The following is a 13,925-nucleotide window of genomic DNA, read 5'->3' as shown; positions in this document are numbered from 1 at the left end:
CAGATATTTATTTAAACACAGATATTTGTTCTCGGGTCTTGGATGTGCCCGTGAAATGGCAATAGGCCTGCCCCCTATTACATTGGGACTGACATAAACACTGGCGAAAAGTGGGTGCAGCAATGCACCTCTGCCTACCCCGCAAGGGAGTACATTAGTATAAGGTGTGAGTGTTTATATTATATTATAGCTGTTCCCGCAAGCTTCGCTTCGCCTTAAAAAGTTTTCCCGTGGGAATTCCGGGATAAAAAGTAGCATATTTTCTTTTTCAGGGTCTAGACCATATATATACCAAATTTCATTCAAATCCGTTCAGTAGTTTTGGCGTGAAAGAGTAACAGACAGACAGACACAGTTACTTTCGCATTTATAATATTAAAAGTTAGGATTAGGATTATGATGAATTAATGCTTGCTGGTCACTTCCATTTTATTCCAACAGTTTAAACCTCTTGTTAGGCAACGCAGTAACTTTCAGAAAGCTTATTCTAGATCAATTAGTTATTGATAAACTGGACCTACAATAAAGTAAGTCGTGTCTGACAGTCTGTCACTTTACATAACCTGCTCTATTATGCAATAATATTATAAAGCTGTAACAATCATTGGGTGTACGTAATTCAATACCTATATGAGTATTGAATACTGTGTGCGATTTAAGGTACCAATTGGCCGCCGACGGCACGAGACGTGTCGCAACGTCACTAACTAGTTTCTGTACATTTATATGAATTGATGATATGGATTTATTTATTTCTAAGGATGTGTGCGTTGCACTTATGCTATTTTCTTCACGAAGAATTGTCAAATTATAATGTAAATAAGAAGAAAAGAATATATGACTGTTTGAAAATGTCCTAAGAAAATAAGGTCGTGTGCACCCTTAGCATTAGCAGCCACAGATATATCGGCAGGCGATACGTCCACAAGAATACATAGAAACCAGAAGTCATCATCCGCTACCTATTGGCACCTTTATGCTTTGTGCATTCGATTGATCTCTTAGGTCTAATTAGTGGCCATTGACCTTTATACATAATTTATTAATATTTAGCTATCATTCTATTGCCAGATATGCCAGAAGCAAAATCTTTAATACTTACTTACTACTACTATTTACCCCTAGAATAATGCAATTTACATCTCTCCTAAATATACAAATACATACAAATTGCTAGATAATCACATAACAGTTAACTAATACTTAGAAGGTATTCCATATCTAATGGGGTGAAATAAGTTTTCATAACAAAATAGGAAACCAATTGAAGATTTCCCCAAATGCTGAAATTTATTAGAGCGAATCATTTGACTACTTAGTTTTATATTTCTAATGATGACAATCTTTTCGTTACGGTTTCTGAATGTCTTTTAATATTACGGATATTGGGAACTAATAAGTCACCGTTTTTTTGTAAAAAATATAATAGCGATTCAGAAAATGTTTAGTACTTTTTTATTGCATTTCTTTAGAAACAGATCGTTTCAGTGGCTTAGGCTTATTTTTTCTTAGTTGCTTTCTTCTTTACAAACTATCATAAATATCTTATTAAAAATAGTCTTCGATATGGTGAAGAAAATCATGCGAGGAAACCCGCGTCATTAAATATCTACATTCTACCTGTAAAAGTATAGTTTATCCGTACTTTGACTGATGAACGTAGGTATAGCATATTTGACTAATTCTAAAACACCCAGAACCTAACTGACTTTTTAGTACTAATAATAAAACTACATAAATCGAAACATCAGACCTACAAAACAAATGATAAATCACTTATTATTCCATATTACATTACAGTAACACATATTGTAATTTCCTCTTGTAGCAATAGCAACCAAATTCGGAGTATGATCTCTATTACAAACACTATATTTCTTCATCTAATCACCCCGGTACCGGTATTAAAATAAAATAATACATTTAGCCGAATACGTAACTTTAATCTGAACGAAATCTTGAGACACAGTGACCTTGTTACCTCCTAGTTGATACTCTATTAAGAGTGCATCAAGCTATGGATAACGGTTATCCAGTTGAAAATGCCATATAAATGCTCTGTGGGACACGGCTAGTGATGGGTATCTGTCGATAGCTTTTAACCGACTTCAAAAAGGAGGAGGTTCTCAATTCGTCGGGATCTTTTCTTATGAGTTCTGTAATAAGTAATTTCACGTATGTATAGCCCTACTCATATGTTGTGCAGTGTCAGAAGTCTACAAAATATACCTCACCATCACGACTCATTACGTCCCCACTGCTGGGGCACGGGTCTCCTTCCAATGAAGGAAGGGTTTAGGCGTAGTCCACCACGCTGGCCAAGTGCGGGTTGGTGGACAAAATATACCTAGTTACATAGTTTAAGTAAGTAGGTGGTTGATCAAGATACTAAAAGGCATCGATAATAATCTTAAGTCGATTAAATTCAATAGGTAAAATTAAAGCAATCGATTATTGGATTAGATACTTTATCAATTTACGTTAACGAGCTTACATTGAAGAAAGCTGGGCTTAATGCCATTGACCTAAACCAATTATACTTACATAGTATTTGGAAACTACAAGTGACCTTGACTTGTAATCAAACAAAATGCCATGCCGTATAATTGTCGTAATAACGTTTGTTATGTCAAAAATAGCTGCCTTTGTTTTTGACCTTCACGCTTCGGCAATTTAACTATTTCAGTTTTTGTTCGGCCACCGATCGGTTTGTTAACCTTTTGTTACATGATTTCTTTTCAATTATCCATTATCTAGATTCATTTTTATTTTTCCAAAGTAAAAATATATAAGTTCGTGTAATTAGATTAGAGCTTTTGGTGGCTTTGTATTAAAAACGGCTATGTATGGAAAAATATATATTCTGTTTTTATTACCTTCGATAAGTCGAATCTGTTCATCCCATCACTAGTGATGTGTTAAGACAATGGAGGATCTCAGTCGCTCTACCGTGTCGGCGGCGCATCCAAACTTGGAACTAGTTAGTGACCATGATACGCTGCTTCTATGGGACTTTTATAAAATATTAGATCCTTTTTATTTCCAATATTGATTCGTTTACGTGGGAGTACTATCAAATTCATTTATTGATCAAGTTAGAAGCTAAATATTTGAATAATTCAATTATAATATGTATCTATATTTTTTTTTATTGCAGTTTCATACTGTTTAGCCCTTAAGTTTTACTAATATAAATACATATAGTTAAAATTTACATTAACATTTTAGATAAAATCCGTTATCGTCATCTTAAAATAGAAATATAATGCCATACTAAAATTTGCCTTTCAATATCCCATCGCTTTCACAACTCATGGTCACCCTACATATTCAGTAGACGCTCGATATGTTACGCGGGCGCTCCCATGACCCAATGTTTGTGAGTGAGTACAAACATAGCTCACCTACCACTATAGTCGGGTGAATAGACTGCCTTTGATCTTGCTATGTTTAAAAAGTTACGAACAACTTTAGAGTAGAATAGAATACATACAACAACATAACTTGCTCTTGCGTGCTCTTACAGGCAACTTTAACTACAAACACTCGCGTGAATTAAAAAAGTGCCAGTGACATAGCACCAAATTACTCCTAAACGGAAAATGGTAGCTAAATTAAGCTGTCTGCAATATTGAAGTACATTTAAGGTACGTCACGTTCACGTTTCGGCATCGTCAGTATTCGTGTATAGAAATTCACATTAATTCAAACTTTCCAATTTTGTTTTTGTTTGTACTTTTTTTTTCTTTATTAATATCTTTATTAAGTAAAACACATTACACAGTTACTAATAACTAAACTATACTAAGGCTAAAGTAGATGTCTCATAAAAGTTATTGTTTAGCCTCCACTGCCGAACTAGGTAAAAACCTGTATTTCAGCAAGTAGCGCCTCACCCACCAAAAATGACATTGGCAAAACTAGACTCGCTAAGTCTGTTTATGAAACTTAAAAAAGTATAATTAATGCTAAGTTTGTACTCTGTAGTGTAAAACATACAACTGTGATTCTCCGATACCTCACGGATGACATCTGGCATGTATTGCAAACAATACCCTTGTTACTGTACTTACATATTTACCCGACTTCGCGAGTGGGTGGCATTGTTATTGTATGTGTGTTTGTCTAACTAGTGTCTGTTTTTTGTGGGTGTACATTTCATTTGATTTATGTTTAGGTAGCTGACTTTATGATGGATTAAACTCCTCTGTTTGCCTAAGTAAATCATATTATTATGTACTGATTTATATTTGTTTAGAATGTGACCAAAAATTGTTTTTTCTTATATTTTGTGGCGTGAGTTAGTTTTTAAGATCATACAGGGTGTTGCAAAATAGGTATACTAAGCTGAAACCTACATGTGCAGCATGTTATATATCTAAACCCGAAAATGGAATCAGAATTTCAAAATTCGCGAAAAATTTACATATGCGTTTCAACTTAGTATACCCTTTTTGCAACATTCTGTATAATTGCCATCATGATTATTACACTTACCATAACGATGAAGTATTTATTTCATTTATTTCGTTTGCTTACCTGTAAAAGAACATAAAATATGGTTAGAAATCATAGTTTAGGTCTAATAATGATATAGAAAACGATCTATGTCAGCTGTCCGACACCCATATTACAGGATCTGCCTAGCTTGGGTTTGGATGGCCATGGGTGACATGTCCCCACATACTATAATTCACAAACCAACCATTCCACGTCTAGAGCCTCAGTTCTCGGCCTTCCTCATCCCACCTTTGTATCAGTTCGTTGTTCATGCATTTATACGGATAAAGATATACAATACAAATCTTGATGTTACTATGAAAGTCACGTTAATATTTATAATTTTTACAGCACTAAAACCTCTATTCAATAGTTATTGACTTCTCGCACTTTCTTGCTTTCCCTCAACTGCCAAAGTGTTTAAATCACGGTATAAATATAATATAAAATTATAAACATTAATAATTTACGAACTAAGTACTCTTCGTTTTGAAAGGGCCTTTTTGTCTTGGAAAGGAAAATTTTAAGCAAGAAACTCTGAGCCATCATAAAAATATAGAAATCTATTTGATATACATTTAGTATCCATCCAGTATCAAAATATTTTATCTCAAACAACCTACTTAGTCTAGTCTTAGCAAAGCCCTAGGAATTATATGCAGCTACCTAACATCCACGACTTCCCAGTACCCAGTCTAGGGCATGCCATATAAGCACTAGGTAACCTACTGGGCGGTCTAGACTGGCATCCGTCTGAAAAGTGTGTGGATAGGTTTTTTAGTAGGTGTTTACTTTGCAATTTTATATCATTGGGCTCAATTTTTATGGCTTGCAGCTTATATGGTGGTGCTAGATCTGGGTTCCAATGGCTTCTGATTAGCCAATGTTGAATTTAGTGCTTTAAATAATATAAATTGTTAGTAATTAGATTGATATCTTAAGCAATTAATTATCTCTTTAAATTCAGAAGCATGTTTTAAATGCGTTTCCTTTACATCACTGTCGCTTTTTCCAATAAAATAAACCACTTAGAGGTACTTCTTTATTTATTTCACACGCACTGTCTTGTTTACTTAATAAAAATAGAAACCTAACTTCACCGGAAATAGATAGTTACCTTAAAACTTTCTAAATCCTTTTTAGCGAGTCGCGGAACCTGTTAGCGAAGAGATGGACAGAGGCGATGGACGAGCTATTACATGGAGGCTCCATGATGGAGCAATAGCAATGCGTGGCCAGGACTTTCTATTATTTACACTACAGATATAATACCAATAGTCTTTCTTCTTATCGTGCCGGAGACAAACATAAGAGCTAGACTAGGATACGTCACCGGCAACGATATGTTAATACAAACAAGATGGAATGTCAGTGCAAAAAAAACGTCTCGACAAATAATAATCTACTTCTACTACTTAGCTATTATTTTGAATGATTAGTTCGGTTTGAAGATTTGTGATATATTTCATTGGTACCTACGATACATCGACGAACAAACGAACGAAAAGAGATAAAGTCGTTGTTAACGCTGCAGTATTGTTTTCCCGAAGCTTCGGACCGCTTCGCTGACCGCTGCTCTTTCTCATTTTAGTTATTAAACGTGCGATTGCACGACAGCTCACGTTCGTTCTTTTATTGTCAGTATAGAGTAACCCTCCTAGACCTGCCCCCGTATTATGTAACTCCGAGTGGGGTTGGTTGGTATAAAATGGCTGCCAACTTAGAGCATTATTAATTAATAACTTTTTACTGACTTATCTGATTTCACAAACTTTTATGTTCAATGTAAGGATATATTGTTAGGCTTCTTGCATATTTCTTTCACTAAGATTTTTGGTGTTTTCGGTTAATAAGTATCTAAGTTGATACCAATTATCACCGGTTGCTAACTCTCAAAAAGTTACAAAATACGGGGGCTGATAGAGCATAGGTATGGAGTTATGAACGGATGATGCAAATGGAAATATATCTATGATTTACATATTTTCCATTAGAGGAAAAGTTATAGAAAGAGAGAAAATTTTGTAGACAACATTGCATTAACATAATACCTATATATTTTGTCTGACCGGAAACCCTTTAAAATATGTTGAAAAACCAGTTTGTGAATAAATATAGTATAAGTATGTCAAATACCTACGTAGGATTTGATTACAATAATTTCCCAAGTACCTATGTTCATAATAAAATATGTTAACTATCCATCAAAATTTTAATCATACCTACCTTTTTCTGCACATACACACTACAAAAACAAATTCACAATTAAAAAAATATGCTCTGGAATAAACTATCTATGTACCCTTTTTGCCGTTTTTCTTTCACGCTATCTCATCATCTTTCTTCAACAATTATTATCAAAGATATCCATCAACATCTAACACAAGAAAGTCGTCTGTTACGATTAAGTACTACCCATTACGCAATAGAAACATGGAGGAAACACGAAAAAAGTTTCATAAACAAACGTTAACAATAACCTTGAAGAGACTGTCTGGAAAGATTAAAAGAAAAAAATGTTCGATATCAGTTATATTCCCACGAATTAAATGTTCAAATTAGGAATGAAAGAACGCGTTCAGTGAAATTGTTAATAGAAAGGGTGATTTCCTATTCGATACTTGACCTTCTCGAGAATGGATTTATCGATATTTTATGCATTTCTATCGATTATTCTTTCTGCGATTTATCTTTTGCTATTGATTAGCTTTAGTTAGAGCTGATAGTTTCAAAATGAATGTTGTGACTTAGAAATGAGGGTCTCTGGGGTCAAATCGTGATGGTTTCATTTCTTTTAATGAATAGTGTTTGATTAGTACAAATTAACTTCATACTTAGTCTTGTTTCATAGAAAAATATAATAATACATATTATTATATTTAAAAAGTAAGTAAGTTCTCTTAAAATTAGCATAAAGAAATTCGAAACCACTTTTTGTCCAAAAAGATCGCACGCATAAAAGCTTCAATTTCTTTATAAAAAAGTGCCATCAGATTGCACAATCGCGAAGGAATGTGACGGCAGAACAGCATCTGCCATCTCACTTCCGCATGCGTCGGTCACTGACCGAAGAAAGAGAAGCATTGTTAGAAAGCGAATGTTATACAAAAACACATTATTACATTGCGGTGAATTTCTTCTGATTGGGTGAAATGAAGTGTGGTGAAATTTGATGCTTTTTGTTCTATCGCAGATGAAGATTACGATACGGACCTCACCTCTCTTGGTCTATGATCTCCTAGTACGAACGAGTAATAATAGTAATTATTATCGTTTGATTGTACCTATGTAATATAGACTTTGTCTTAATATTGTCTACACATGCTGAGCTGGTGCCTTTTTGACGCTCTGGGCCGCAACCTGTTGTGTTATTGTTTGTTTTGTTGTTTTCAAATAAATGTTTCTTTATCTTTAGGTACTTTAGTTAGACTGTTAAATAGGTATGAGCTGTGGTGGTCGAGTATTCGATCGGTTGACTCTACACTATACTTATTATACAAGTTGCAATTCTTCATTGATAAATTAGTAATCTAATGATATTGAAAAACGGTTTTTTGACATAAAAATCTACACAGAGACAATATTTTCAAAAGCATGAAGGTATCTTACCAAAACAGTCCTTAATCATTATCATAGCGTAGGTGTTTATCACCATGCCCATAATTATTTAAATACATAAAAACCCGTTCGATGAGACTAAAGCATTGCTATTTTGGTCATAGCATATTAGAATCATTTCCATATTTAAATTCTATAAAACGGCCTCTGCAAAAGTAACTTTTCTACTCGTAAAGATAATGTTTTATTTTAGTTTAGTATTCAGTGCTACTGAAGCTTCTTGCATATAACAAGTACATATTAAAATAAAGTCGTTTTAAAATAATTCATATATGAACGAGTAGTTATAGGTACGGTGGCCTGCGCCTAAAAGTATACAGGTGGAGTTTTTAAAATCGATCCCTGATGATGAAGGGATCAGCTACATCTGTTATAAATCCGGGGACGTTTTGTGTGTGATGTGTGTAGCAGTGGTGTTTATGTGGATGTGCTTGAGCACCATGTGAGCTTAAGATCGCTATTTTAAAAACTCCGCCTGTATACTTTTAGGCGCAGGCCACCGTACCTAAAATGTATTCTACATGAAAAAGTCGTTAGTCATTTAATTAAATTATGTCAAAACCTTCAAGTTTCAACCAAATATCAACCGCTGTCACAATCAGGATATTGGTAAGTTAAAAATGGAATCTCGATGTAAAACCTCCTTGAACTATAGAAAACTTTTTTTCGCAACAAAGTCTCAAGCCTATGAAATTGTCACGACACATGTGTGACGTCACAAGGTCAAGTCAAGTGACACTTGTTGAAACATCATTTGTATGAAAGTATTGGGCTTGGTCAATATGGTATTCTATTGTACTCGTATACTATTCCAACATTCATTATGAATGAGTTTGAGTATATGTACATAAATGAATGTCTTAACAGCATACGAGTAGAGGTATCATAGAATACCGTATTGACAAAGCCCAACAATTAATAAACTTTTGGTGTGGTTGGCACCACACTTGACCACACAAACACAAACACACTTACACTGCCCGTAAATAGTCCACGTCAGGACATGAGCCTCTTAGAAGACTGTAGGGCTATTGCCATAATCTCCACGTTTGGCGGGTGGGTTGGAGATATCACACCATCCAAGAACTAATATGTGTCTTTAAACAAAGATTTGCCCCGGAATCGAACCCGGGACTTTCGGCATAGCAGTGGCTAACCACTACACCATCCTATCGTCAACCAAACTTCAGGCAACTGTCACGCCAATTATGCTGTCGGTACTACCTACACATGCGCACGCGCAGGTCGCACAGGTCCGGTTGTCCATACTACTTTCAATTCGCGAATCAAGGTCACGTGGCCGATAGAAATTTTACTACCTGCCGAGCACAGATTGTGGCTTGACAATAAACACTGGGTTATATTGCTATTGGATAGAGTGTGGAAGGCAAGTAAATTCAGGCTATTCAACAGCAGATAGGTTATATTTATGCCGGACAATCAGACACTTTAAATTGTATTATGTCTCGCACTTCGACATTCGAAGGGTTAAAAACGGCGCTTAGTACTAGATGTGCGTTTCCAGCGAGAATAAAACATAACTTTGCAGTATTGTAGTTATCCTCATCATAATTATTTTATTGGTAGCCCAAGTAGACCATAAATTTGTCTTTAAAATAGAAGAACATTTATTTGCTACCTCAGACTTTGTCCTTTAGAGTTAATCTATCAAACTTGCTCCAACTCTAACGGGCCATTCTATGCTAAATCACCTGTGAGATGATTTCAATACTACACCGACTCTTTGATATAAAGTACATAATCTGTAGGCACATAATAATAATAACATCTCACACACGGCCATCCGACCCCAAGCTAGGCAGAGCCTGTGTTATGGGTATCGGACAGCTGATTATATATATCTATACAAATACATAGATAGATACATATATTATTAAATATAAATATCAACACCCAAGGCCCGAGTACAAATATCTGTCTTTACACAAATATCTGCCCCAGCCGGGAATCGAACCCGGGACCTTCGGCATAGCAGTCAGGGCCACTAACCACTACACCATTCGACCGTCAATACATAATATTTATACTAAATTAGTTGGTCACATGAACTTTTTATTAAATTTTTGACGTAGCCCATTGTGGTTTGAGGAAGGCCAAGGACAGAGTGTGGTGGTGATAATGGTAAGAGGCCTATGTCCAAATTGTCCAATCGTGGAAAATCTTATTTACTTATTGGTTGATTACGAAAAGTGCGTTAACCATAATGAGAAAGTATTCATAAATAAAATTATAAGAGCCTACAATTAAATTCTTGCAAAATTGGCAAGTGACCAGAAATGAAATTGGTAATATTTATACCAGAAGCTGGCAGCTTACAACCTGAATAATAATATAATATTATAGTCCGTGTGATACTGGATACAGCCTCGACCGCGTCGCTAGCGGTCTCAGACTAACGGTCGCTAAGTCTAACGGACTATTAGGTATATTACTAATAATATATTATAATTTCGCAACAAATATTCATCTGTCCAATTAACATTTGTAACTACCTCTAATGTTTAATTACTTAATTTTGAAACCTGATCAATTACTACTATGTGATTACAAAATAACTATCGACTGACAGATTTTTATAAACCCACAGACACCTAAAGTATAACACCGCTTCTTTCCTGTCGTGGGTTAAAAATAAAAGCTGCCATAGACGGAAGTTAATGGCATGGGTTTCTATTTTCTATGATTTCCACTCAACCTCACATTAACACGGCAAGAAATTGAAATATATGCAATTTGCGGCTTGGGAAAACTGTGCCAGGAGAATGCCCCGCCTACCCGCATGTGTCATTTTGTATATAAAATATATATTATAGAAATATATGTATATAATAAATGTATACGTTTGAAGTGATAATTTTATAAGTAGTGCCATCGGGAAAATGTATGCTTATCCGATATGAAAAATAAACTTTGAAACAAAGAGTAGACGTATATTGCTAAGCTTTTTGTATAATATTTCCATAACATTTACGAGTTAATATATCTAATATACCCCGCATTGTACTAGTCTACTAATCACTCGACTAGCACTAAAAACGTGTGATACAGCCTAACTTCTAGGTTCTTAATTGGCTTTAGACCAAGTTTACATAGAAACGGTACGTAGTTTTCAAAATAAAGTAACCGTAATAGAGGCAGACATAACTAATGATGAAATAAGAGATAACACTCTGTATGTTAAGACCAATTTTACATAATAGTCTAGATTTCAGTGTAGTTTTTGAACAGTTTTGTAGGTCAGTTACAAAAGAAAGTAAATGTGTGCATTGCTACAATTTCTTCTAAAAATTTAAATATTTCACTAATAAATCTTTCTCTCATTTTGATTTACATAATTGTGTAGTTTTTGTAGTAATGTTAAATAATGTAATGGGGTGTTTATCATAGCATTAGCAGAAATTAACACAACAAAAAACATAATTTATTGGACAAAGCACTTGTAGATAAGCAGGTTTACTCCCAATATTTTCATATGGTACTTAGCTATACCCAATGTTTACTCCACACAAGGCCTTTGCCCAGCAGTGGGGCACTGAAATGGCTACTTAAAAAAAAAACTAATCTGTACATACTACGTCTGTTGAATCAAACTTAAGCCTTCCCAGTGATAAGCGTCGCTTTGCCTACTGAACATCTGGCGCACTACTTTTGATAGAGTTAATAACTTAACTAGTTATGCAAATGAACTACCTACACTAGTTAGTCCTGTAACTTCATGTAAATTAAATGTGATATAATTTCCCTCTTAATAAACACTTATGTATGAAACTAATAGATCATATCCTCATATTAAATACTTATTCTTAATATGGCGACTTTCTCTGTTTTTTTCCTATCAATTTGATACCTGTCTCGGCCACATATCTGTTTATTATACAGGGTGTAAAAGTGATGACCTACCCCTAAATCTGAACAACTATCCCAAAGAAACAATGAACAAATTACCAAAGTGTGCAATTTTGTATGGTAGACCGGAAAAAGTTTATTACCGATGATAGGTATGTACATATAATTGTTTTTGGTGAAACTTATTCATTTTGACGAGTATATAATTTCCTAATTATATATTTCGGAAGCATGTTATTTGTACCCTTTTGTTGTGTCCAGTCAAATCAATCAAAGACTAAATGAGGAATATGAGAGACAAGAGAAGGGGTCTAGAACTGAGCGTTGGCAATTTTAACCGAATTCGAAAAAAACAGAAGTTTCTTTTACCCAAAACAAACTCAAAGACCAGCTCAAGAAAAGTCTTTAACACGGCCTATAAAAGTACACTGCTTAGAAAATTACAAGCTAGACCTTATAATTTCCTCACATTTCCCCGACATACAGGGTGAAGTCAATAACCGATAATATACAGCGTGTTGTAATAAAGCGGGTCGCGGCGATTTCATCGCAACTAGTGCGTACGCGCAGTTTAGAAATGCGACCGGTCATTTGATTGGTCTTCCGGGCTCTTCCTGAATCAGTGTGACCAATGGGACAAGAGTTATGTTTATAATCATACACTCACAAGCAATGAAAAAGCTCTAAATAACAAATGCCGACACCAAATGGCCTCAATTTTTCAAATAATTGAGTTCAAAATTAGAACACAATATTTCTTTTTTAGTTCGTAATATTATGCTGATGCGCTGTTAATTAATGTAGATTATAATTCAATAGTGCAGACAGCGTGATTAAGATAGTCTTTTTCCGTTTAGGAGTCATTTGCTTCTATTGTCACTGGAATTTTTTCATTGCTCAAGAGTGTATTCATTATAATAATATACGAAATTTCGACTCTCCATAAACCCGTTTAATACGCGTTTCACCAATCACGGCGTCGTATTTATGGTGAATCGCGATATAGTGACGTTTATCCACGATAACGATTGCTCGTGTCCACACTATAAAGGAACAAGCCGCTCTTTCACGAACAGCGAAGCACGACATAAAAGTTCATTTGTCTCGTATTTCCTAAGCCATAAGAGTGAAAGTCACAATGTAATCGATACATTTTATTCGCCGATAGTACCGTGTAATTGAAAATGTAATAATGGCGGTATTTTTATTGACTTCAGGTCAATGTTAGGTTCTGTTTCAATATTCCTAGTTTAAAGACTAGTTATGAATGTCAGTGGAACAGTTTTAGTGCCAATTTCTCCATTGTCGGTTAGAGCATAACCAGGTATTAGTGGTTGACTTTTGACACATCTGTCAAGAATTTCATATGGAGATGACGTATAATTGATTAAACAACCCCGGTCGGTAAGATAACCAACAATGGAGACATTGGGGCTTAAGCTCATTGCTATCTTAAGTGTACCCATAGAGTAACTTATTATTAAACTGAGAAGTGTGACGTCATATCCAACAAACAAGCTGGACATAAGGTAGGCTTTTCTTCTTCTTCTTATGTTATTGGTGACAAACACTACAGCTAAACTACGGATTTTCACCGTGTTAAAGGATTTCCTAGCAAGATTAGTCAGGTTGCACTATGAAATTTATAACAGATACTTTATTTTTTAAATAGAGACACGGCAGCGCAATCAGAATACTTTTGATAAGACCTCAAAATAATGACCTTGCTACGCAAAAGGTCGATAATGATAATTAAATTACCCGCTTGCAGTGACCAAATTAATGCCAAATGCGCATTAAGTATCCTTAGGTACTCATATAAATTATCTTCAAGTACAACTACTTATGCCTACTTGAGTTCATTGTGAAACTTAAGTCATTACATGTAAGTATACAATCTAGTTTAATGAGATTTAATTTGATCGTGGCTACGCACAATT

General features: G+C 34.8%; 1 protein-coding gene and 1 long non-coding RNA gene across 3 annotated transcripts in view; both read right to left on the bottom strand.

Annotated features, from left to right (window-relative positions):
* The window catches only part of LOC105381196, a 77,986-nt gene that overhangs the window by 48,272 nt on the left and 15,789 nt on the right, over positions 1–13,925 (bottom strand). The gene's annotated exons all lie outside the window — the stretch shown is intronic.
* On the bottom strand, positions 1,419–3,534 carry LOC125490727. Its single transcript, XR_007267869.1, has 2 exons — positions 2,348–3,534; positions 1,419–2,229 (listed from the first exon to the last, which is right to left on the bottom strand). It is a non-coding gene; the product is annotated as an uncharacterized LOC125490727 (long non-coding RNA).

This window comes from Plutella xylostella, chromosome 27 (assembly GCF_932276165.1).
Source record: "Plutella xylostella chromosome 27, ilPluXylo3.1, whole genome shotgun sequence".
Lineage (NCBI taxonomy): Eukaryota > Metazoa > Arthropoda > Insecta > Lepidoptera > Plutellidae > Plutella > Plutella xylostella.
The sequence above is the reverse complement of the archived record's forward strand: the minus strand, read 5'-3'. Positions and strand labels throughout refer to the sequence as shown.